This window comes from Rhinatrema bivittatum, chromosome 3, assembly GCF_901001135.1.
Source record: "Rhinatrema bivittatum chromosome 3, aRhiBiv1.1, whole genome shotgun sequence".
NCBI lineage: Eukaryota > Metazoa > Chordata > Amphibia > Gymnophiona > Rhinatrematidae > Rhinatrema > Rhinatrema bivittatum.
The window spans coordinates 316,585,441-316,612,448 of NC_042617.1; the positions used below are offsets into that span (position 1 = coordinate 316,585,441).

General features: G+C 48.5%; 1 protein-coding gene across 2 annotated transcripts in view; it reads left to right on the top strand.

Annotated features, from left to right (window-relative positions):
* Positions 1-27,008, top strand: part of HS3ST5 (heparan sulfate-glucosamine 3-sulfotransferase 5) — a 348,445-nt gene that overhangs the window by 36,672 nt on the left and 284,765 nt on the right. The window lies entirely within an intron of this gene.

Consider the following 27,008-nt stretch of genomic DNA (forward strand, 5'->3'; position numbering starts at 1 on the left):
TGATGGTACATTCCAGGATTGTTGTGGAGGGAGTCTGTCTAATTGGGGGTCGGAGACACAATTAAAGTCCCCAGTTAAGAAGAACCAGCCTTTCTGGTGTAATAGGAGAGTATGGGTTAGTTGCTCAAAAAAGCAGTGGGAGTAATCATTGGGACCATAAAGATTACAGATAGTAAAATCTCGACCCCTAATAGAGCCTATCAGGATAATATAACACCCTTCCGAGTCCTTTATTTCTTGAGATAATTGGAACTGAATAGACTTATGAAAAAGAATTACTCCCACTTTTTTACCTAAAGCCTTAGAATAGAAGCAGGAACCCACCCAATCTTTTTGAAGTTTTTTTATGCTCGGTATCTGATAGATGGGTTTCTTGCAAACAAGCAATCTTCACTTTATGCCTCTTAAGAAGCTGCAAGATTTTGGTTCTCTTGATGGGCGAGCCTAGTCCATTAACATTATTGGAGTCTATACGTATTTGGTCACTCATGAAACCTGTGAGGTGTGTTGGATGGGCATGGACAAGTGATGTAGTAGTAGTGTTCCTGAGCCCCCCAGCACTCCCTGTGACACCCCCAAACTGAGATCTCCCACCTCCACACACTGCCATCCAGGACTCCCTGTGTCACCCCAGAGGCGGCTCAAGGCAATCTGCTGCCTGAGGCGAGGGATGAGATGGTGCCCCCCTCTGCTCCCATGTCCCCTCTCTCTCCCTTTTCCACACACCTATACGTGCATACACACACACATACATTCATTCATTTCTCTCCTCCTTCCAATCGCACACACATATGTACACTTATTCACTGCTCTCCCTCTTCCATACACACACACCCCCATACGTACTAACACGCATATACACTCACTCACTTCTCTCCTGCTTCCATACACTCATGCATCATCATTGTTTCTTCTCACCTCGATTCGCTAATGACATAAGTTCCTTCCAAGTAATGCCCAGAGATTTCCTTCATCCAGTCCTGCAAGGCTCCTGAAGAGGTGGCATTGACTCAGGGCAGTGCCAAATTCACAAACCAACAGGGTTCTTCAACCAAGCATTTGCAAAGATTTCTCAGAACTCTTCTTTGGGGGATCTCAGGACAGACAGGTGGGTGCCCTATGACATCTACCCCACTAAGAAAGAAGTGCCCCCTTCCCAAAACTCAAAAACGTTCTTTCACGCGGCAGCAGTTTTGCATACCAAGCCACTTTGCTTCCAGCTCGTTTCTGTGGGTCGCCTGAGGCATTAATGAATGCCGCGATTGCTCCACCACCACCATCCTTCATCTGATAAGAGAGGGACTTCCTAACCCCGGGCAGTGGCTCAGGGGTCCGTGCCAGTGCCAGCAGGCCTCCCTCTCACCCCTGCCGTTATTTCCCAGCTCTCCATCCTCCCGGGCTTGTTCCAGCAGCTCCCGGTCGCTTTTATTCTCAGCGGCGAGAGACCAAACAAAAAAAATCAGCAAAATCATGAGGAGGGGAGAGGGAAAAGAGACCGAGCCGGCCTCTTCTCTTCCTTTCCCTGCCCGGGGGTTGCCTGGGCCTTTGGCGAGAGGCCCGCACATAAGGGCGAGTCCGGAGGTGGAGACTGCTGCTTTCTCTTCCTCCTGTGTTTGCCCAGAGCTGCTCCTCCACCAGTGGAGGCCCAAGGGTCCTTTGTTATTTTGGAGGCAGGATGAAACGGCTGCTAGAGGAGTTTGGGGGTGGGGGTGGGGGGGCAGTTTTTGCTGCTTCCAAATTTTGCCGCCTGAAGCAGCCGCCTCATCCTGCCTCATTAAAGGACCTCCCCTGCCTCCCACCTCACACATTGTCATGCAGCACTCCCTGTGACATCTCACACTGAGATCATACACTGCCATCTAGCACTCCCTGTGACACCCCATACTGAGATCTCCCACTCTCACACACTGCCATCCAGCACTCCCTGTAACAACCCTCACTGAGATCTACCACCCAACACATTGTCATCCAGCACTCCCTGTGACATCCACACTGAGATCATACACTGCCATCTAGCACTCCCTGTGACACCCCATACTGAGATCTCCCACTCTCACACACTGCCATCCAGCACTCCCTGTAACATCCACACTGAGATCTACCACCCAACACATTGTCATCCAGCACTCCCTGTGACATCCACACTGAGATCATACACTGCCATCCAGCAGTCCCTGTAACAACCCTCACTGAGATCTCCCACTCTCACACACTGCCATCCAGCACTCCCTGTAACATCCACACTGAGATCTACCACCCAACACATTGTCATCCAGCACTCCCTGTGACATCCACACTGAGATCATACACTGCCATCCAGCACTCCCTGTGACACCCCACACTGAGATCTCCCACTCTCACATACTGCCATCCAGCACTCCCTGTGACACCCCACACTGAGATCTCCCACTCTCACATACTGCCATCCAGCATTCCCTGTGACACCCCACACTGAGATCTCCCACTCTCACATACTGCCATCCAGCAATCCCTATGACTTAGCAGAGAGTTAACAGCACCTTTGAGGTATTTACTGGCATAATCTCCAGACTCATGTCCTCAGATCTGCATCCAATGCACACTGCATGTTAGAGATGTGAATTGTGTCCTCGATCGTCTTAACGATCGATTTCGGCTGGGAGGGGGAGGGAATCGTATTGTTGCCGTTTGGGTGTTTAAAGTATCGTGAAAATCGTGAAAATCGTGAGCCGGCACACTATAAAACCCACCCCCGACCCTTTAAATTAAATCCCCCACCCTCCCGAACCCCCCCCCAAATGCCTTAAATTACCTGGGGGTCCAGCGGCGGTCCCGGAACGGCAGCGGTCCGGAATGGCCTCCTGCAATTGAATCGTGTTGTCTTCAGCCGGCGCCATTTTTCAAAATGGCGGCGCAAAATGGCGGCGGCCATAGACCAACACGATTCGACTGCAGGAGGTCGTTCTGGACCCCCGCTGGACTTTTGGCAAGTCTTGTGGGGGTCAGGAGGCCCCCCCAAGCTGGCCAAAAGTCCCTGGGGGTCCAGCGGGGGTCCGGAAAACGATCTCCTGCCATGAATCGTTTTCCGTACGGAAAATGGCGCCGGCAGGAGATCGACTGCAGGAGGTCGTTCAGCGGGGGTCCGGAACCCCCGCTGAACGACCCCAGGGACTTTTGGCCAGCTTGGGGGGGCCTCCTGACCCCCACAAGACTTGCCAAATGTCCAGCGGGGGTCCGGAACCCCCGCTGAACGACCTCCTGCAGTCGATCTCCTGCCGGCGCCATTTTCCGTACGGAAAACGATTCGCGGCAGGAGATCGTTTTCCGGAACCCCGCTGGACCCCCAGGGACTTTTGGCCAGCTTGGGGGGGCCTCCTGACCCCCACAAGACTTGCCAAATGTCCAGCGGGGGTCCGGAACGACCTCCTGCAGTCGAATCGTGTTGGTCTATGGCCGCCGCCATTTTGCGCCGCCATTTTGAAAAATGGCGCCGGCTGAAGACAACACGATTCAATTGCAGGAGGCCGTTCCGGACCGCTGCCGTTCCGGACCGCCGCTGGACCCCCAGGTAATTTAAGGCATTTGGGGGGGGGTTCGGGAGGGTGGGGGATTTAATTTAAAGGGTCGGGTGGGTTTTAGGGATTTTTAGTGTGCCGGTTTTCCTGCCCTCCCCCTTCCCCCGATTTACGATTTTTTGACGATAAATCGGGGGAATTGGTATTGTATCGTGGCCCTAACGATTTTTGACGATTTAAAATATATCGGACGATATTTTAAATCATCAAAAAACGATTCACATCCCTACTGCATGTTTCTTTCTGCAGGGATCCTCAGCAGTGCAGAGGGATGCATGAGGCCCTTCCACACGCTCATAATATTAGCATATAATTTACGGAAACAATTACTAGACTAGAGCTGAGCTTCAGAAATAAAAGCAGATTCATTTTCGTTGACCTTAGTGAAATGGAAGAAATGGGAAGACGATGCATTCAGTGGTGGTCTCTTTCACGTTTATAGATAATAGATTTAGTATTGGTTGATGGGGAATGCCATGCACACAGACCCTCGTTTATCTTAACATGTGACAGGTAGAAGACAACGGTATGGAGAGGGGTCTGTGCAGCCTGTAGTGAGTTTACTGAGTTATGAAATGATAGAATTGAAAAAGAAACACTGGGGTGATCTTTGCAAATTAAAACAAAGATATGACTCTCAGAAAGGATCGTAACACCCAAGCAGGAATGTCCATGGTGAGCCCGCAACTTGAATACTGAGTGCAATTCTGGTTGCCACATCTCACGAAAGATATGCAAGGGCTCGCGCCCCCCCGTGCATGAAAGCCCCGACCCTAACGGAGACGTCGCTGGGTAGGGGCATGTCCAACCCCCTCCCTCCTCCTAGCGGGGAGGAGCATCCCCCGATTGCCGAGCGTGCGCTTCATTGGAGCGTGGGCGACGTCGGTGACAACATCGGCCTGCGATGCGCGCTGGAAGCCCGTCACAGTGCCGATAAAAGAGGGCCCCGTCGCCGCCATAAGCCCCTTTGACCTGGCAGCGATGGCACGAAACCTCTGCAGAGCGCGCGCGGCTGTCGTCTACAGCGCGATCAGAGACACCCAGGAGGCTGCACGCGCCAACTTCTGGCACCCGCCGAAGAGAGGAAAGCAGAAAGCGCGAGGATGCGGGGCTAGCGGTGCTGGGAGAGACAGAAGAGGTGTGAGATATTGACATAGAGTGAGCGGTGAAGGAGAGGAAGGAAAGTGGGAAAGAATTGCAGAGAGCCTGGGAGGAGGGAGTAAGTGCAAGGCGCCCTCTGTCCTCCCTCCGTTTTAGGGCTCTGAGGTGCCCCACTTTTCTCCCCAGGCTCTGTGAAGAGGGGGGTGCATTGCCATGCTCCCTCCATCCCGTGTCACCGGGACTTAACAGGAAGGGAGCGAGGAACTCCCTGCAGCCCCGGAAGCCGAGTCCAGGGGTGAGAGGATCCCCATGCCCGAGCCGAATCTACACCAAGCAAAATTAGCACCAACTTCCCCAGCTTTGAGGCACAGCAAGGGTTGGAGGTGTGGCAGCCTTGTTGTGGCCGCCCGTGCTGGGCTGGGCACTGGTGGGGGCCCGAGGGCCAGCGCATCCTGAGAGACACCGAGCTGTGGGTCAGCCGCCTCTTCCTGTGGCACTGGGGGCTGGAGGCGTGTCAGCGGGTGGCGCAGCAGGGGCTGGAGCCTAGTTGCCTTGCCGTATGTGCTGGGCTGGGCGCTGGTGAGGGCCCGGAAGCAATCGCATCCTGTGGAGGAGCGACGCTCCTGCAGCTGATGGAGGGGCTGCTGAGGCCGCTGATGCGGCTGGCGGTCACAGAGCTCGGCCCCGCTGTCCCTGGGGCAGCCTTCGCTTCCTACATTGCCTCTGGGCTTTGCGCGTGACCAGGCCGGGGCTGGGACCGGGAGCTGCGGGGGTTGTGGGGGATGCTGCACTGTTGCGGAATGGGCAGTTCTGCAAAACCAGTGGGGAGATGCCTGACCAGGCGATGGCCCTTCGGGTGAGCCGGTGCTGCTTGCTCCTCCTCGGGAAGTGGGTGTGGGTGTCGGTGTGCCAAAGGGCTGGGTAGCGTGAGGAAGGACCCGTTAGTCGCAGGCACCTGACGGTGGACTGGACGCAGAGCTTCACCGGGAACACTGCCGAACCATTCAGCCCTGCGATATTCCGGACGACACAGCTGGCCGCGACACAGGGGCATGAGGTTAGTCCTACTACCTCATGCTGGTGATGGGTGCACGAGCCAGGGCCGAATTAAGTAGGCCTGAGGTATGGGTCCCCTTGCTAGCAAGGCGGGGGGCCGGAAGAGGGTGACGCCTTGCTAGGAGACACGGCGGGCAGCCCCCGGTACCATTGGTTATATATACAATTAGCAGCGGCTCGTGCATATCATATACTATTTCTATTTGGTCAAATTGTTTAAAGTACAATAAAGCTGCGGCCTCTTCCACCATAAATGTCTATTGCCTTGTATTTTGTAGCCTTACAAGAATGTTGTGACAATATGTTAAAATTCGGGACAAGAGGGGAGGAGGGAGTAGGTGGGCTATGCATCAGTGATCTCGCCGTTAATAGTTGCACTGGAGAAAGTGCAGAGAAGGGCGGCCAAAATGATAAAGGGGATGGAACAGCTTCCCTATGAGGAAAGGCTAAAGAGATTAGGACTTTTCAGCTTGGAGAAGAGACGGCTGAGGAGGGATATGATAGAGGTCTTTAAAATCATGAGAGGTCTAAAATGGGTAAATGTGAATCGGTTATTTACTCTTTCAGATAATAGAAAGATTAGGGGGCACTCCATGAAGTTAGAAAGTAGCACATTTAAAACTAATCGGAGAAAATTCTTTTCGGTCAACGCACAATTAAACTCTGGAATTTGTTGCCAGGGGATGTGGTTAGTGCAGTTAGTGTAGCTGGGTTTAAAAAAGGTTTGGATAAGTTCTTGGAGAAGAAGTCCATTACCTGCTATTAATTATGTTGATTTAGGGAATGGCCTCTGCTATTACTGGCATCAATAGCATGGAATAGACTTTACTTAATGTCTGGATAGTTGCCAGGTGATGCTAACCTGGATTAGCCTCTGTTGGAAATAGGATGCTGGGCTTGATGGACCCTTGGTCTGATCCAGTATGGCAACTTCTTATATTCTTATGTCTTTTTGGCACGATTAGAAATGAGCACCGAATGCCACATTTACGATTGTCTACCTGTTGATGAGAGATTGTATGTGTGCACCTGGTGCAAAGAGCTCCTGGTTCTCAGAGAACGAGTCTGATCTCTGGAGGCCAGAGTGAAGACCTGGAGAAACTGAAGCAGACAGAGGTATAAAGAGGAGACCTTCAGGGACATAGTAGTCAAGTTCCAACTCGAGTCAAGCAGTCCCTGTGGTACTTTGAAGGAGAAATGTCACCTGTAAGGAGAATATCACTTTGGTGTGGCAGGAAGTGATTTTGTAGCTAGGACCTGTCATCCAGGTGATGCTTTATCCTCTTGTACCGAGGATATATCTCCAGGAAGGAAGGGTTACGATGGCCGTTGTAGTTGGTGATTCAATCATTAAGAAGGTTGATAGCTGGGTGGCTGGTGGGCTTGTGATCTGCCCAACTTGGTAAGTTGCCTGCCTGGGGCAAAGGTTGTGGACCTCATGCACCACCTAGATAAAATTTGAGAGTGCTGGGGAGGAGCCGGCTGTCATGCTACATGTGGGTACCAACGACAGGAAAATGAGGGAGGGAGGTACTGGAAGATAAATTTAGACTCTTAGGTAGAAAGCTGAAATCCAGAACCTCCAGGATAGCATTCACTGAAATGCTCCCTGTTCCACGTGCAGGGACCCAGAGGCAGGCAGAGCTCCGGAGTCTCAATGCGTGGATGAGACGATGGTGCAAGGAAGAGGGATTCAGATTTATTTATTTAAAAATGTTTTAGACCGCCTGATCATAATTTGAAAGCGTTTTACAATTTTAAAAAATTTATAAAACACATAACATTTAAAAGAAATACGTTAATCAAACGAAACAACAGACTACTTAAACACAATAAAAGCCTGACATCCATGAGGCCTTTCGAATCCTTGGATTTTGCATTGGCAGGCGCTGTATCAGGTATCTCATTGAAAAGAGCCCCTGCAAGGCATCCTTGCTCACAGGTTACACGGAACTGGGGAAGGAGGCGGCATGGACTCCACCTTATGCAGAGGGGGAACCAGGCTGCTGGCGCTGACTTGTGGAAAGGAGAAAGTGCAGCTTTTAAACGAGAAGATGGGGAGAGCAGAGAGTTACTCAGCAGTCAGCTATCTTTGCAGGGCACTGGCATAACAGGGAAGTTAGAAAAGGATAAAAGCAGGTGTAGCCGAGATGCACGCAGAGAGGAAGGCTTGCAGAGAGAGGTTGTGAATGCAATTCATGGATTTCTGTACTCGCCATGTTTGCAGGCATGTCAGAGTAATTACATTCAGATACTGCAGGTGTTCCCCTGTCCCTGGAGGGTCCACAATCTAAAGGGGAGACTTATCAAGCTCAATATTTTACCATGGGAGAGGTGGAATATCACGGAAGGGCGTTCACAGGAAATAGCTCCCCTCCCTAAGAAAATATCACGGCAGGGTCCCAGCAGTATTTTACCTCGAGGAAAACCTCTGCCACATAAAATATTGTGGCAGGGGCCAAAAAGAAATACACGATGGCGGCAAACTTCGCACGATGACCCAAGGCTCAAATAAAGCCCCCCTCCCCTTCCAAAATAAAATATAAAATTCCACCCTGGAAGTCTTCTGAGGCCTCATCGTTGTCCCAGCCTTCACCCCCCCCCCCCCCCCCCGACTGCCTTTCAAGGCGGCGTGGACCCAAATTTAAAAAAATAAATAAATCTAGCAGAGAATTGCATAACTCCCTGCCCCTTCCCTAAACCCCTCAATCCACATCCAGCCCCCCCACACCAGACAACACCTAGACTGGCTCCCCCTTCCCAAAATAGAACACAATCCCTGGTGTCTCATGGGCCCAACCCCCTCCCCCTCTTAAATCCTTAAAGTCCGGGTGGATTCGAGTGATGGTCCGTAGCTCCCTATAGTTCCGGGCCGGTCGATGCCATTTTGGAAAGTGGCATTGACCGATCCAGAGCTGGGGACTCCAGACTGCTGCCCTAAAGCACACGGTCCTATATGGATTTAAGACAGGGAGGGGGTTGGGCCCACAAGGTACCAGGTATTCTGTTCTATTTTGGGAAGGGGAGCCGGGTGGGTGTTGTCTGCTGCGGGGGGGGGGGGGGGGGGGGGGGCTCGAAAGGGGGATTGGGTGTGGATAGGGGTATTGTGTTTACAAAAAGGGGAGGATCTGGGAAAGGAGGCAGGGTGGAGTTGCCCGACTCTCTGCCCCCAATTTTATTTAGTTTTAAATTTTGTGTCCGCCCTGCTTCGACAGGCGGTGGGAGGGAGGGGAGGGAGGGGTCTCGGCAGACCCGCAGGGGGCAGTTCTTCATGTCATAGAGCAGTGTTGTACAGGCCTCGGAGCCCTTTCAATATTATCACAGAAACTTTGGGACCGGCACTAGCATCCCAGTACTCCAGCAGGATAATAGTTACAGCTCCTTCGAACACCATAAAATTACAAAGCTGATTTTTTTAAAAGTCAGCCTCGTTATTTTATTTGCATTGATTTAGATATTAGGGTAACCAACTGGCTCCAGATTTCAAGACAGGTTTATCCAGTCCTCCTTTTAATCCCCTACATGCAGACATATACAGTCCTGCTTTTCTTAGGGAATACAATAGGTAAATTTAGAATAAGTCCCAGTATGCAATGGGGTAAAAGCAGGACTTGATCAACCTGTCCTGAAAACCTGGAGCCAGTTGGCAGCCCGATTAGTTACGCAATAGATGCTTTGCGTGTTCTTGCAAAATCCATGTATGCAAATCACAAGCATAGGAGCTAATTGTAATAGGGGCATGCTTAGTGCCAACAAATGACGTGAAATTAAGGAATAGGTGCTGTTTGACACTTCAAGGTTTACATCACTGCTTAGCATATCCAGGCCTAAATTTGAACCTGAGGCAACGGAGGGTGAAGTGATTTGCACAAGGCCTCAAGGAGCAGCAGTGGGATTTGACCGCCGGCTTCTCTGGCTCATAGCCCACCGCTCTAACCACCAGGCTACTTATCCACTCTGTGCTTATCCCAGGCTTTACCCCTCACTCCCAACAACTAAGGATCCTCTGTGCTTATCCCAGGCTTTACCCCTCACTCCCCCAAAGCTAAGGATCCTCTGTGCTTATCCCAGGCTTTACCCCTCACTCCCCCACAGCTAAGGATCCTCTGTGCTTATCCCAGGCTTTACCCCTCACTCCCCCACAGCTAAGGAACCTCTGTGCTTATCCCAGGCTTTATCCCTCACTCCCCCACAGCTAAGGATCCTCTGTGCTTATCCCAGGCTTTACCCCTCACTCCCCACAGCTAAGGATCCTCTCTGCTTATCCCAGGCTTTACCCCTCACTCCCCACAGCTAAGGATCCTCTCTGCTTATCCCAGGCTTTACCCCTCACTTCCCTCACATCTAAGGATCCTCTGTGCTTATCACATGCTTTACCGCCACATGAAGGAGGAGAGAGACTTTTTCACCTCAAATTTTCTTTATTTCTGTCCTTGAAGACGCTTTTCAACTCCCTTTGAACCTAACTGATTATACATTTTACAGGCTTTGCAAAACAGGTATCTTGTGGAGTTTTCTGTCACGAATCCTGCAGGCTTTTCACGGGCTGTTGTAGTTCATGCAAAGAATATTTTAAAATCTTTTTTATGCTCTTTCCCACGTCTGACGTTTGCATTTTAATTACATTCTAGGATTGATGTGGCATATGAACAAAAAATTCTTTGTAAAATCTTCAGGAGAGAATTTACAGAAATTGGATGTAATGATTGTATGAGAAAGGCACTCCAGGTTTAACAGAGAAGATTTTTCACATTAAATGTTTGGGCTCTATAATATAATTGGGAGTATCAATGATTATTATAGCTGAGCAGCACCAGCATACTGACTGTGCCTGCTGATAGCGGCTCTGTAAAGAGATTTATTTTTCTTCTTTAAATCTCAGACGCAAGAGATCCTTTGCACCCTTATGAAAGGACGTGTGGTGCTGAATAGAAATATTGGGGGGATTTTGACCTTTGCTGGGTTGGGTGCGTGGTCCTCATGGGTGCTTTCAGCTCCTCTCCCAGCTGTGGCTTCTGCTCTGGGATCTGCCTGGGTCAGGGGGGAGGTGGGAGACCAGCACAGCCCTCCCGGTAACGGAGGACCGAGAAGGGCCTGGGAATTGAGTTAACAACTGGCTTCGAAAACTGAGGAAGGACATGAGATGAGCTGTGGCAGGAGGTCTCTCTCTCTCTCTCTCTCTCTCTCGCACAAGGAAATAAAGAGACAGACTCTTAAGTTCATGTCTTCAAAGAGATGTTAATATTGTCGCACATTAGGCTTCCTCTCCCCTGCCTGGGTTTGGGGACGGCTTGTAAAGAGTAAAGCTCATACAGGAAGCATCCAGCAACTTATTTTAAGGAGCAGCGATACAGCAGGCAGAGTGTGATGATTCAAGATTTTTTTAGTTTCAGCTCTTGCATGCTTGAGCTCCTGCAGCTCAGCCCAGACAGTAATGGCAGCTCGACGGCAGACGGGTTTGCACGCAGTGATCGCAGGGGAGGAGCACTGGCAAATTGAGGTGGATGCCACCAGCCTCTCTTGGCTCTTTGGCTGGCCCATACAGGATTTTGTTAGACGAACAAGAGGAAGAATTGTCAGCCCCCCTTCCTGCCTTGGGAAAAGCATCACGAGCTGGCACGTTCCTGAGAGGATCCCACCCACCCTGGGACTGGAGAAAGGAGAAATAGTGTGAGAAATTGAGTGAAACACCTAACTGTGAATAAAAAGCTATCTGGAAACCTAATGAGGACACCCACTGGGGAGAGAGGAATTTCGGCTCTCTGGGCAGAGACGGTTTACCAAGCTTTACCAGCCTTGGAGGGGTTTTTCCCGCTCACTGTAAAGATGCCTTGTCCCCCCTGGGAGTGTCATTTTTTCAAAGCACTGGAGAGTGAGACCTGGTGAAGCGAGACACTTGCCACAGGCACAGGGAAGGACTGTAAAACCGAAAGATCATCTGTGGTGCTGGGAACTTTATTTATTGTGCCATATCTCATCTGATTCATCTTCAGTTTCCTTGGACACTCGACCAGAGTCTCCCATATGTTATTGGCCCTGACTGAACACACAGCAGCAAAAGGAAACTATACCTGCCCCAGGGAAACAATAAACAGCACCCCTGTCACTCCAGGCCCCGAAGGAAGATGCCTTTCCAGGCCCTGAGGAAAGAGACTGTGAGCGGCACGCTAGCCACTATGAATTCAGCCGCAGAAGTACAAATACCCCTATGGCACCGTCAGTGCTGAGCTAGCACCGGGAGATGAGGTTACAGCCAGATATTTTGGGGTGGGCAATGGACTACTTATCCAGTTATCTTAACCAGTTAAGTGCTGATATTTGGACTTATTTGCTTGTTAGTAGGTGTAAAGTTAGCTGGATATAACTAGATATAACTTATCCAGCTAACTAGAACTTAGCCGGTTATATTCAGCAGCATAGTCATACCACTCAATATTCCTTCAGATAGCCGGATATCTTTCAATATCGGGCTCACAATAACTAATCTGTCTGTCTCAGGTTCCTCTGGTCCTGGTGGAATCATGTGATGTCCATCCCTGTCCTCAGCAGTCCTTTCTCGCCTCTCATTGGACATATCTCCTGTCTTGTGCCTCTGTATCGCTCCATGGTGAGACCACACCTGGAATACTGTGTACAATTCTGGTTGCCACATCTCAAAAAAGATATAGTTGTGATGGAGAAGGTACAGAGAAGAGCAACCAAAATGATAAAGGGGATTGAACAGCTCCCCTATGAGGAAAGGCTGAAGAGGTTAGGGCTATTCAGTTTGGAGAAGAGATGGCTGAGGGGGGATATGATAGAGGTGTTTAAAATCATGAGAGGTCTTGAATGAGTAGATGTGAATCAGTTATTTACTCTTTTGGATAATAGAAGGACTAGGGGGCACTCCATGAAGTTAGCAAGTAGCACATTTAAGACTAATCAGAGAAAATTCTTTTTCACTCAACGCACAATTAAACTCTGGAATTTGTTGCTGGGGGATGTGGTTAGTGCAGTTAGTGTAGCTGGCTTCAAAAAAGGTTTGGATAAGTTCTTGGAGAAGTCCATTACCTGCTATTAATCAAGATGACTTAGAAAATAGCCTCTGCTATTACTGGCATCAGTAGCGTGGGATCTACTTAATTTTGGGGGACTCTCTCACACACACATGCACATAGTGTGTGTCTGAGCCTGTGTATTTGTGTGTGTGTGTGAGAGAGTCCCCCAAAATTAAGTAGATCCCCCAAAATTAAGTAGATCCCATGTAGGGATAACTGGGGCCCAGATAGGATGGACAAAGGTCTTGCCAGTTCACTAGTGGAAGAAACCCTTAGTTCAAATTGGGAATCCCTAATGGGGCAGAGTAATCCCTGGGAGCCAACTCCCCAAGACAGGACCTAAAAAGGGAGGTTGAGATGCCAACCACACATCTCAATGGCACCCACCTGTGACCAGAACACAGAAAGGGACTGTGAACTGTGGGTACGTTTGAAAATGTATTGTTGATAATTTTATGCATGTTACAGTAATCCTGATGGTTCAAACTGTGTTGGAGAATACAGAATATGCTGAAGGGACTGAGTAGAGAAGCAGGGGTATTGTAAACCTCAGCAGGAGTGTGCGTACTTATGCAACATAGCAGCAGTCACTGCTCCTGCCACGCCACCCCATGCTCCCTGCTGCTGCTGCTAATGGTGCAGGCACATAGCAGGGCTGCTGACATGTATAACCCTCCCTCTAGATTTCTTCCTGTATATAAGAACATAAGAAATTGTCATGCTGGGTCAGACAAAGGGTCCATCAAGCCCAGCATCCTGTTTCCAACAGAGGCCAAACCAGGCCACAAGAACCTGGCAAGTACCCAAAAACTAAGTAGATCCCGCACTACTGATGCCAGGAGATTTTTTAAATCCTTATTAGTTTTAATAACTGAGTGTTATTTCATGTTTCTGTTTTGAAACATTTTATTGGTATTTTGGGAAATGTATAACATTTTTAAATTACTGGATGTTATATTCATCACATATTTTGAAATATGTATTGTTTTTATTAATATGCCAATAAACCACCCTGAATTTAAGAAAAAACTTAAAACATGGCTCTTCAGCCAAGCCTTCACAGATATATAAACCATTCCCAATCATAACTTGCCTTAGTCCAGCCCTACTTTAAGAAATGCAATCCTACCCAAACAACCCTTACATCCCTCCCTCCCTCCCTTGGTCCCCACTTACCAACACCCGGCTGCAACCCTCCTGTAAATGCACCCTCACAACACTTCATTCTTACCTGGAGGAGGCTTCCTCCCTCCCACATTACTCCTCTGCTCATACAATCATCATTAACTACAACGATCTCAAATGCTCTACCCAATACCCTTCTGGCGAATAGAGAATCCCATATATGTCCTGGTCAATTCGGTCTATAGAGTGATTCTGTAAATAACTTTAATCTGGTTTCTTGTTATGTTCTTATGATATGCATTTATTGATTATATGAGTTTTACAAATTTTATTTTATTATATGCTTAATGTATTAGTTCATTGTTTCATGTTCTATGTAAGCCCTAGGGCAGTTTTTCTGTTAAATGTAAACCGAAGTGATTTGTATCTGATACAGGAACTCCAGTATATAAAAATCAAAAATAAATAAATAAATATGGGTTTACTATTATAATTCATGATTTATATTGCTTGATTTTGTTTTGATGTTTTATGAAGAAAGGTCACGTTGCACTGCATACAGCATCTGGTTTGTTGAGATTTCCAGTTCAGTTTTTGTCTGCAGATTTCTATTTATGCTTTAAGGTCTCTTTTTTCTGTATTTGTCTCCAGCAGTTAATTGACACCTGTGGGTATATCTTGTGTAATCTATGAGGTGTTAATTATCACTTGAATAAGATCTTGTATCCATTTTCTTAAATTGTTGATGCAGTGCTGTCAAATGATTTTAAAAACAGTTTTGCTCAGTGGCTAGACCTGGCCAGGACTTTCTTTATTTCATATAGGACCCTTAGGACTTCTTGTAATATCTTATATTCAAGTTGCCAGATACAGTTAATGGCAGGCCCTACTATGCATAGTCTAGGGATGTGCTCTATTTCTTGGTTATTTAGACACAATTTGTGTTGAAGACTTTTTGGCTCAGCTCTGCTGCTGATCCAGGATCCAGAGATCTGTGATTGATAGAAAATGAAAAAATGTCTCCTTATTCTGTACATTCAGCATTTCTATATCTAGAGCAGTGGTTCCCAAACTTGTCCTGGAGGACCCCCAGCCAGTCAGGTTTTTCAGGATATCCACAATGAATATGCATGAGATAAACCTGCATGCACTGCCTCCATAGCAAGCATATTTTATGCATATTTATTTCATGCATATTCATTGTGGATATCCTGAAACTGACTGGCTGGGGATCAACCAAGACAGGTTTGGGAGCCTCTCATCTAGAGTATGTGCATTTCTATATTTCTAAGACCAACACTGGAGTGGTGGTGGTGGGGAATGGGGAGAGTGCTGAGGCTGATGTGATGGGGGAGATACCGTGTGCCCCCCTGCCAATTCAAGGAACCTGATGGGGGGGGGGGGGTGTTCACTTTTCTCCCTACCCCACCCAAATCTAAGTTCCTTACCCTCTGCCTCCAAAAAGCAGGGATCTATTGATCAATGATTTTCACTCAGGGCGCCCTTTGCTCTAGAGCCGGCCCTGGACACTGGCGATTTCTCGACTCGACTGTTGTAATTCATTATGTATTGGTCTGCTGCTGTCCATGTGGAAGGCTCTGCAAGTAGTCCAAAATACAGTGGCTGGAGGGCTACCTTGTGTTAGACATAGTGATCACATAACCCATTTTAAGTGCATTCCATTGACTGCCTGTACAGTGCTGTAATAAATGCCAAAGTACTATTGATTATTGGGTCATATTTAAAAATCTATAGTCCACCACGTTTCTTGTGAGAATAATAAGTGTTTAATAAAATATTTTATTAAAAATAAAGAAAATACTTTTCACAAAATGATTGAGAGATGCATGGAACACCCTCTTGTAGAAGATGGAGGGGATAGTCAGTTGCAGAATTTAAAAATGCATGCGATAAACACAGCAGATCCCTTATTGGCAGGAAGATGGAAATAAAACAGTCTGGTAACGTGCATGGAGCAGTGGTTCACTCCAAAACTGCACTAAAATGATTGAATTGTGTTCCCAAGAAAGACACAGTGTAACCAGAACAGAGCAGCACTTACAACCCTGAACAGAAAGCAAGAGGGGAACCTGCATAGATGGACAGTTTCAAACCTAATACAAGGCATGAGAATAACCTACACAGAGTGTAATTACAGCCTCACAGGAAAAGTGAGGGGGTAACCTGCATGGAGCAGCAGTTACAATCCTAAACAGAAGGTGAAGGGTAACCTACATGGAGTCGTTAGAGCAGTGAACAGGAGACCAGGGTTCAAGTCCCGCTGTCTCTCCTTGTGACCTTGGGCAAGTCACTTTATCCTCCATTGCCTCAGGTACAAAAAAAACTTAGATTGTAAGCCCTCTGGGGATAGAGAAATACCTACAGTACCTGAATGTAAACCGATGTGATGTCTCGATTAAATGTCGGTATATAAAAATAATAAATAAAATATCTTTCTGGGCAGCCTGGATGGGCTATTTCAATGTTTTCTTCTGTCATTTACAATTTTTGAATGCACACAGGCTAATTTTAAAACGAGCACGCATGCGCCCATACACGTGTGTATGGGTGCGCAAGCGTATGCATGCTGAAATTTTAGGCATGTGATTTAAAATATGCCTTCTGCGCGTATTTGTGCGCCTAATTTTAAGACATTTCTTGAGCTAATGAACTTCACATATCTTCCTTAGGACTTTTGTTGGCTTTAATGCGCACAGGTGAGTGGATTTTAAAACATGCTCGCATGAAGAGCATTCTCACAGGACAAGCAGGATGGTAGTCCTCACATATGGGTGACATCATCAGGATGGAGCCCAATCACGGAACACTTTTGTCAAAGTTTCTAGAACTTTGACTGGCACCCACTGGGCATGCCCAGCATGGCACCAACCATGCATCCAGCAGGGGTCCCCCTTTAGTCTCTTTTTTTCTGCGCAGCAGTAGCCACGCGAGTTAAGGAGCTCCATAGAGATTCCTGACAGGAATTTTCCTCACGGAACTTCTTTCAAAATTTTCAAAAACTTCTACCCCATTCAGGGTCCCCCTATCGATTTCCGGATCCATGGTCATAAGGTAAGGCTTTACCCTCAATTGCAGTCGATTCCCGTTGAGTTTTCCCTTTAGGGCCTACCGGCCATTGACCGCACCACGGCTAAATTTTTGTCGAAGCAATGACGTCGGGTTTTCGTTGCTGCCCCAATTGTCCTCGGACAATGTCCATCAGAGACCCACATAGGGTTTGTGTGTTGTGTTTGGGGTCGAACCATGACATGACATCTTAACCTGCATTAAATGTGCCCAAATAACACCGAAGGGCTGTAAAGCCCGCTCGGAGAAGATGGAGTTTCTTTTTCAGGCAAAGCCACCGACTCCATCGAGCGCTACAACATCGTCTGAACCGCTGCCATCAACCTCTCGCCAGCAGCGGGATAATAGTGCTGCCCGCCCGCCCAGCATCGACTGCTCCACAGGCGTCGACTTCTTCCTCCTCGGCTCCGGAGAAGGACCGAGGTGAACATCGAGAGAAGCGTCGGCACTGCCATCATAAGGCTCAGTACACCGATCCAGGCAAGGCATCGGTGTCGATAGAGCCTCTGACTAAGAAATCCCATCCAGAGAAGCCTCCATCCTCCTCTGCAACTGGGTCAGCGAGGCATTCCCCACCTTCATTGGTGCCGGGAGCCGCAACTCCACTTCCATGGGTGGACCCTCTGGCTACGCCAGTGCTGCCTCCTACTCCGGAGCAGGGGTTGCACGCCCCAGGCTTCTGCGAGGAATTGGATCGGATGATCCAAGATGCCATCATAAAGGCGCTACAGGGCTTCCAGCCTCCATCGACGCTGGTACCGATTCCGGCTCCGGTCACTGACCTGATTCCCACAGTGTTTGCACCGCTACTGGGCAAGCTGGACGCGTTGATCGGTACCCTTCCACTGGTGGATCCAAAGACTCTAGTATGTCCCATGCCATCCACCTTGATTCCTTTGTCATCTGAGGACAAAGACGCACTGAGGCCGGAGCCTATACCCAGACCGTCCTTCCCTCTGAGGATCCCATGAGAGCCGGAGACTAACCTTACCATCCCTGGACTGATGATTCCTCCCAAGATTCTGATGAGCTGCCGTCTGAACCATCTCCCCATAAGGAGAGAAGACGTTCTCCTGCAGAGGACCTGTCCTTTATAAATGTCATAAAGGAAATGTCTGAAGCTGTACCATTCCAGCTTCAAACAGAAGAGGACTCCAGGCACAGGATGCTGGAAGTGTTCCAATTTGTAGATGCACCCAAGCAGATCATGTCCATACCTGTTCATGAAGTCCTTCTTGACCTACTGAAGAGGAATTGGGAACATCCAGGCTCTGTACCACCGGTGAACTGGAAAACAGATGCCACCTACCTGGTGCAGACGGCCCCTGGGTTTCAGAAAACACAGCTGGCCCATCATTCTGTGGTTGTGGAGTCGGCCCAGAAGAAGGCACGTCGTTCTAAGCCTCATCCATGCCTCCAGGGAAGGAACAGAAATTCCTGGATGCATTTGGCCAACGTATTTTCCATGGTTCAATGCTGATATCTCGCACTGCTTCCTAGCAGTTAAACATGACCCGGTATAACTGGGACCTTTTAAGAGGATCCAGGATGTCTCTGAAACTTTGCCTGACCACTTTCAGAATCAACTCAGTGACTTGGTTCAGAAGGGTCTACATGCTGGCAAGCATGAGGTCTGCGCTGCTTATGATATTTTTGACACTGCTTCTAGGGTGTCCGCAGCGATGATTAGTGCACGGAGGTGGGCCTGGTTAAAATCCTCCGACCTAAGACCAGAGGTACAGGACCGGTTAGCTGTCCTGCCCTGTGCTGGAGATAATCTCTTCGGGGACAAAATCCAGGAAACCATAGCGCAACTCAAGGACCACCATGAGACGCTATGACAGCTTTTTTATGTGCCTTCTGATTTCTCATCCACCTCCAAGAGGACATTCAGAAGGGACTCTGAGCAACCCTCCTTCAAGCCGCGGAAATATTATCCTCCTGCTTCTAGGGGTCGCCCCTCCAGACCTTACCAGACGGGTCAGTCCAGACAATCCCGGCCTCAGAAGACCCAGCCGGCCCCTCAACCAGGCCCAGTTTCAGGATTTTGACTCCTCACTGGAGAGCATAAGCCAACCACCTCTACTATGTGTACCTGTCGGCAGTCGGTTGTGCCACTTCACCAACATATGACACACGATTACTTCAGATCAATGGGTACTTGCTGTAGTCACTCAAGGTTACCATCTCAACTTCCTGACTATACCAGGGGACTCCCCACTTCGGCCAATGTGGGATCATCCGACCACTCCTCCCTCCTAGAGGAGGAGGTTTCTACCCTCCTCAAATCCCGGGCGATAGAACCGGTGCCCCTCTCCCAACAGGGACAGGGGTTCTATTCCTGGTATTTCAACATTCCAAAAACGTCAGGGGGCATTCGTCCAATCCTGGACCTACGTGCCTTAAACAAGTATCTACAAAGGGAAAGGTTCAGGATGGTAACCTTGGGGTCTCTCCTTCCTCTTCTACAGAGAGAAGATTGGCTACGCTCTCTAGATCTTCAAGATGCATACAAACACATCTCCATCACTCTGTCTCATCACAGAATCCTGCAGTTCTTGGTGGGCCCCGACACTTCCAGTACCGGGTATTACCATTCGGCCTAGCGTCCGCGCCTCGAGTCTTCACCAAGTGCCTCATAGTGGTCGCGGCCTACCTCATGGGTCAGAGGGTCCATGTCTACCCTTATCTCGACGATTGGTTGATAAGAGCCCTGACCCAAAAGGATGCACTAGCCTCCTTACATCTAACTCTCCATACCCTTCTATCTCTCGGATTTCTGATCAACTATCCCCAGTCCAAGCTAGTTCCATCTCAAACCCTATCCTTCATAGGGGCAGACTTGGATACCATACAAGCAAAAGCCTTCCTCCCTCAGGATCGAGCTCACACTCTCACGTCTCTGGCACAATGCCTCCAGGCTGGACATTACACAACGGCTCGTCATTTCCTCATTTTGCTGGGTCACATGGCATCCTCAGTACATGTCACTCCGATGGCCCGTCTCACTATGAGAGTGATACAGTGGACCCTAAGATCCCAGTGGGCTCAAGCTTATCATCCAATGTCCAGCATTGTCCACGTTACCAAGCAGCTCCGCCTATCGCTGGCATGGTGGATACAACACTCCAATCTCCTTCAAGGCCTACCTTTTCAGGCTCCCGAACCTCAGATTACCTTGATGATGGATGCTTCCAACCTAGGATGGGGTGTTCATGTCGACGACCTGCAGACCTGCAGATGTTTGGCTTCTTCTGGTCTCCAGAGGAAGCCAAACATCAGATAAATTTCCTGGAACTTCGGGCGATCAAATATGCCCTCAGGGTTTTTCAGGATTGCCTCTCAAACAAAGACATCCTAATTCAGACTGACAATCAGGTGGCGATGTGGTACATCAACAAGCAAGAGGAAACGGGCTCCTACCTTCTGTGTCAGGAAGCTGCGCAGATATGTGCATGGGCTCTGTCCTACTCGATGTACCTCAGGGCGACCTACTTGGGCGAGGACAATGTTCTAACGGACAAGTTGAGTCGCACCTTTCATCCGCACGAATGGTCTCTCAACTCCAAGGTAGCGGACATAATCTTCCAACATTGGAATTATCCACACATAGACTTCTTTGCGTCCATCCACAACCGCAAAGTGGAGAGCTTCCTGCTCACTCGCAGTTGACACTCACCACCGAGGGACGCTTTCACTCTCTCATGGTCCAGTGGTCTCCTCTATGCATACCTTCCTCTTCCACTCATACCCAAGACTCTCGTGAAGTTATGGAGGGACAAGGGCTCTATGATTCTTATAGCCCCTCACTGGCCATGCCAAGTATGGTTTCCAATCCTCCAGGACCTGTCAATACACCGCCGCATTCCTCTGGGAGCAGACCCGCTACTGATAACTCAGAACGACGGGTGCCTACACCATCCCAACCTCCAGGCCCTGTCCCTGACAGCCTGGATGTTGAAAGGTTAATCCTCCAACCCCTTAACCTTTCGGAGTCGGTATCCCGAGTCCTGGTAGCTTCACGAAAGCCTTCCACGAGACATTCTTATCGTTCTAAATGGAAGAGGTTATGGTCTGGTACACATCCATGTTCATCGACCCCTTCACTTGTTCCACTGCGAAGTTCCTGGATTATCTCTGGCACTTGTCAGAGTCTGGTGTTGTTAACGGAGTTGCTGGAGTTAGCAATCTGTTGTTAATCTGATGCCTGATGGGAGGAGCAATCAGATAGGAGTAGCACTCTGTTGGTATTTGAGATAGTTGTGGGTGGATCCTTGGGCCGCTGGCAGATGACCACTCCCCCGGGGGAAGATCCCGAGAGGGACCACCGGTCAGGCTCAGAGTATGGAGACAAACACACACTAGTTCTTTTATTAGACAGTTTACTGAACCACCAGAGATGGCAGTAGTGATCTGATAAGCCCGGCTGGACTGTAGTCCCTCAGAGACTGGAACAGCGATCCCTGGAGGCTGAGCTGAGGAGAGACTGAGATATAGTGAGTAGGCAGGGTATGCAGATGGTAACATTCACACAATGTCCCAATAAAGCCCAGGAGTTGGCAAGTATAGGTCCTCGAGAGCGAGTACCTGGTTCCAGAGAAAGCTCAGAGAGAACGATGGTAACTCACTGATGTAGCTGATATAGTTGGTAGTGAAGACTTCCAGGCAGAAGGGTATACGGAGCAAGTCTGGGAATGTGGGCCCTCAAGGAGCGAGTATCAGTTCCAGACTGTCACCTGAAATACAAAGGAGAGAACGAGGCCCCCGAGGAGCGGGTACCTCTGGTAAGTTCGTAGGCAGAGTAGCTTAGGTAGCAAAACCTATCCCTTGCTAACTCCATGTGTTAGCAAATGCTGAGACCTTAAATATCCGTCGCGGGTGACGTCATCTTCAGGGGGCGCCCCCGAGGTTCACGCCATTGCCGGTACTTCAATCGGGGCCACACCACGTGCGCGCCCCTAGGCCTCCAGGAAACATGGCGGTTGCAGCGTTGAGCCGGTCCGAGAACACCCAAGGACTTGCGGCAGGAGAACGCCGAGGCAGCCAATCTTCCCGCGGACGAAGAGGGAGGCGCCAAAGAGGTAAGGAGGGCGGAGAGAGGGCGTCGGGCACCAAAGGACACAACATCTGGCCTGTAAACTTCCTCTATAAGAGTGCATGTCAGTGTGGTAGCCTCTTTCCAAAACAGCATAGGGGATGTCTCTCTTTCGACACAACCCTTAGTGTCACGCTTCATGAAAGGCTTGCTCCACCTTAAGCCTCCTCTGCACCCTCCAGCCCCTGCTTGGGACCTTAATGTAGTTTTAGGACAGCTCATGAAGCCTCCATTTGAGCCTCTCCACTCCTGCGATCTCCGCTATCTCACGTGGAAAGTACTTTTTCTTCTCGCTATAACATCTGCTCACAGAATAAGTGAGTTGCAGGCATTGGTCACCTACCCACCTTACACTAAAATTCTACATGACAGGGTAGTGCTTTGCACCCACCCTAAGTTTTTGTCAAAAGCAGTATCGGAGTTTCATCTCAATCAATCCATTATCTTACCTGCTTTCTTTCCCAGACCCCATTCACACCCGGGAGAACAGGCTCTGCATTCCTTGGACTGTAAACGTGCCCTGGCCTTCTATCTAGACGCATGTCAGCCTACAAGAAGTCCACTCAACTATTTGTTTCCTTCGATAAAAACAAGTTAGGTAATCCGGTAGGAAAGCAGACCCTCTCTTCTTGGTTAGCGGACAGTATTTCCTTTTGCTACCAGCAAGAAGGCCTTCCGCTACAAGACCGTGTGAAAGCACATTCTATCAGGGCCATGGCGACCTCAGTAGCGCACCTCCATTCTGTCCCGCTTACTGACATCTGTAAAGCTGCTACTTGGAGTTCTCTCCATACTTTCGCAGCCCATTATTGCCTAGATAAGGCTGGCAGACAGGATTCCCTTTTTGACCAGTCTGTTCTACGCAACCTCTTTTCAGCTTAATTACCCAACATCCTACCAGCAACCCACCCAGAGTTTTCAGGATGCCCTCTTATCCAAATCCACCCCTGTTGTTTTGCCTGTTGCACGTCTTTGGGTGTATTTGGTGCATTGCTTGGGCATCCTCGGCTCGCTATTCACCCATATGTGAGGTCTACCAGCCTGCTTGTCCTTTGAGAAAGCAGAGTTGCTTACCTGTAACAGGTGTTCTCACAAGACAGCAGGATGTTAGTCCTCATGAAACCTGCCCGCCACCCCGCGGAGTTGGGTTCGCTTGCGATTTGTTGTTTTATTTTTCGCACGTACTTCTTGCTATACACGAGACTAAAGGGGGACCCCTGCTGGATGCAGGGTTGGTGCCATGCTGGGCATGCCCAGTAGGTGCCAGTCAAAGTTCTAGAAACTTTGACAAAAGTGTTCCGTGATTGGGCTCCATCCTGATGATGTCACCCATATGTGAGGACTAACATCCTGCTGTCCTGGGAGAACACCTGTTACAGGTAAGCAACTCTGCTTTCCCAGTTTTACCAATTAGTCCACCAGTTTGCCCAGTCTATCTTGAAGTCTGGTTCTTCATCCTGCGCGCCCCCAGTTGACCCAGACCCTTCACCCACTCGTGTTAAGCCTAAAATGCAATTTCTGTAGATTTGCAGCTCATCAGGAGCAGCAGTAAAGTTACGTGGTTAACAAGCCTGCCAGGCACTGCAGCTGCCAGATTTAAAATACGGATTTACATGTGTAACTGGCCACGCCCGAGAACCCCCAGACCCTACCCTTGCCCCACCCCTTTTCTTTAAGCTTGCGCATATATGCACATAATTATTGGGTTTTAAAATCCGCATTGCCATGCCCTACACAGATGCTCATGTATATGGGCCTTTTTGTGTGAGCGACATTTTAGAAATGTGGTCCATAGGTTACATTTATTTACCACATAAAATCTATGCACGTACTTTTATAAAATATAAACTATACAGATCCCTGCATTACAAAACGTGCTTCCAGGGTGGTGATGCGTTGATCCGTATGGGCATATCTTTGTGTGTAAGTTCTGAGTTATACACAACCATTGACAATTACCTCTCCGTGGGTAATTTATGTGGGAAATGCAAACCTAAGTTGCACCAAATTTCAAAGAGACTGTGCACATGCACTTGCTTTAAAAAGTTATCCTATGGAAAGTTTGTTACCCCTGCTCTCTGGAGTCTCTAAATTTCCCATGATCCATTTTTTAAATCGAAAGGTATTCACGTAGGTGAAAACTCCACGCCATCCCTTGCCCCAGGACATTTCTCTGCAGCACAGTTTAACTTGCTTGTGAGGAGGAAAGATGCGCATTAGTTTACCCGCACATCAGATGGGCATTTTTGTAAAATCCCATTTTTGTGTGTGAAACATGTGGAAAACAATTTAAAAAAGACACTAAAAAATGTTGCCTGCCATTTGTCTGTCCATTTTCCTGAATTATCCAAATCTGTGAATAAAATCAGTGCTTGTTGCCTTGCATGTGTAGCCCGAAAATTTGGTGTCATCTACTGAAAGGGAGATATTGTGTTTATTCATCCCTTCCTCTCGGTTATTACTAAGGATTGTAAATGGGTTTATTTTTCAAAGCTTCCCCTGTGTACGTACGTGTGTAAGTAGAATGTCTGCAATTATTTCGTAAACCTCGAGCGTCCTCGCGTAAATGTTAACAGCGATGAAAGGGGGCGTTTCGGGGCGGGGTTTGGAAGCTCATGCACACATGTATGTGTGCATGCATTGCTGAATTAATCTGTGGGCTTTTACACCTGCTAATTAAGGCACAGAGTTGAAATTGCACATCTCCGGGTTGGGAGGTGGAGGTATTTGGTGAACTGGTGATTCAGAAGCACAGTACACGCAGTACCTGCCTCCATGCTTAACTCTGGGTTATTGCGCGCATGTTACAATTATTACACCTGTAAAGTAAATGTCTGCAGCTTTATACAATGATTAGAGAATGTTATGTGTCCTCCTGCATCACAAATATACACGAGGACTGAAACATACCTGCATGCTTTTGGAGCAGAGATACATGTTATTTTTTATTTTATAAACTTTTCGACTCCCACTACACAGTTTATAAAATCCTGCTGTTACTGTACATGCACTGACTTACACAGACCATTGAAAACGACTCAGAAAGGGTCCAGCACTGACCCTCTGTGCAATAGCACTGGTCACCTTATTCCAATTAGAATTTGTATTATTATTTGCAAAACTTCAGCAGCCTCTCCTTTGCTCAGGTTGTGAATCGTGTGCTTTTCTGTACTAAGAAAAGTCGCCTCATTTAGGCTAATTGCCTTGACGAATCTTGTGAGCGACTTTTCATGATACAGAGCCCAACCCTATGCAATCTTTGACCTCCTAGAGACAAAAAAAGAAATCTCGATTACAAAATTCAGAAAATTGATAAAATCTTTTTTTTTTTTTTAATCAAGCCTTTAATATACTCATACCTTATATTTCTTGGGCAAGGATTTGCAAAATATATTAACTTCTATCTTTAGAAAAAGAAAAGTTTTGTAATGTAAAGTTAGTGGCTAAAATAAAATATAAATTAAGCTATAATTTTTATTTTTAATTTTATTTCTAAGTAAACAGGATAGGGGCAAGGTTAACCTTTATAATCATTGCAATTGTAAATATGAATGTGGTTTTAAACAGAAATTGACAACTGCAGACATCTAGGTAGTATTGAGTTCTTTATGATTCATATCTTTATTGTCTGAATATGTTTATATTAAATGTTAATTATTTGTACTCTTTTAATTATGAATATTGTTATTATAAACCACTTAGAAATGGATTGGTGGTATATGAGTGTTGTAAATAAATAAATATAAATGAATACTGAGAGGTTGGAGTATGCCTGCAACGGGTTAGAGACACTTGCAGTGACAGGTCACAGCAGTCTGAATGCAGGCCAGCGTTTCTAACTCTCATGCCTGAGACCATGGGAGGCGTGCAGACAGCAGAGCATGTCTGCTTATCTCTAGGTGAAGGCATCCCCTTTGCTCAGGTGGTGAATCCTGTGTTTTCCTGTATTGAGAGGTTGGAGTATGCTTGTAACGGGTTAGAGACGCTTGCAGTGACAGGTCACAGCAGTGTGAATGCAGGCCAGCGTTTCTAACTCTCATGCCTGAGACCATGGGAGGCGTGCAGACAGCAGAGCATGTCTGCTTATCTCTAGGTGAAGGCATCCCCTTTGCTCAGGTGGTGAATCCTGTGTTTTCCTGTATTGAGAGGTTGGAGTATGCTTGTAACGGGTTAGAGACGCTTGCAGTTGACTCTGGGACTCGTGACTTCCTTTGCTCCCGGGCGCTCGCCCACCTGCAGTGCTTAACGACCACTCAAAACGTATCTTGGGTAAAACTGGCCGCAGCTTTTATGTAACCATATGTTTATATAACAGCACACAATGTAATCATAACAACCCACCACCCCGGGCCAATACATATATATATATATTTATTGCCACACGTTCTGCCGGGACCACGCCCACCCCACGCCGCCTGCTGCGCTCCAAGCAAGGCGACTTCCGTTCACCGGCCCCCCACCGCGTATTAAGCAGGGGGGCCCTGCCTCCGGGCGTGGTCCCCCTTTTCTTCCGGCAATCTGCTTGTCAGCCCGCGGCTGATCCCTTTACCCTATGTCCTATTGGCCCGGGTACCCGCCACCGGCAGGTACCCGGGCCAATAGGGTACCTGCCGGTGACCAACAGAGTACCTGCCCGGGTACCTGCCCGGGCAGGTACCCGGGCAGGTACCCGGGCAGGTACCCGGGTAGGTACCCGGGCAGGTACTCTGTTGGTCACCGGCAGGTACCCGGGCAGGTACCCGGGTAGGTACCCGGGTAGGTACCCGGGCAGGTACTCTGTTGGTCACCGGCAGGTACCCTATTGGCCCGGGTACCTGCCGGTGGCGGGTACCCGGGCCAATAGGACATAGGGTAAAGGGATCAGCCGCGGGCTGACAAGCAGATTGCCGGAAGAAAAGGGGGACCACGCCCGGAGGCAGGGCCCCCCTGCTTAATACGCGGTGGGGGGCCGGT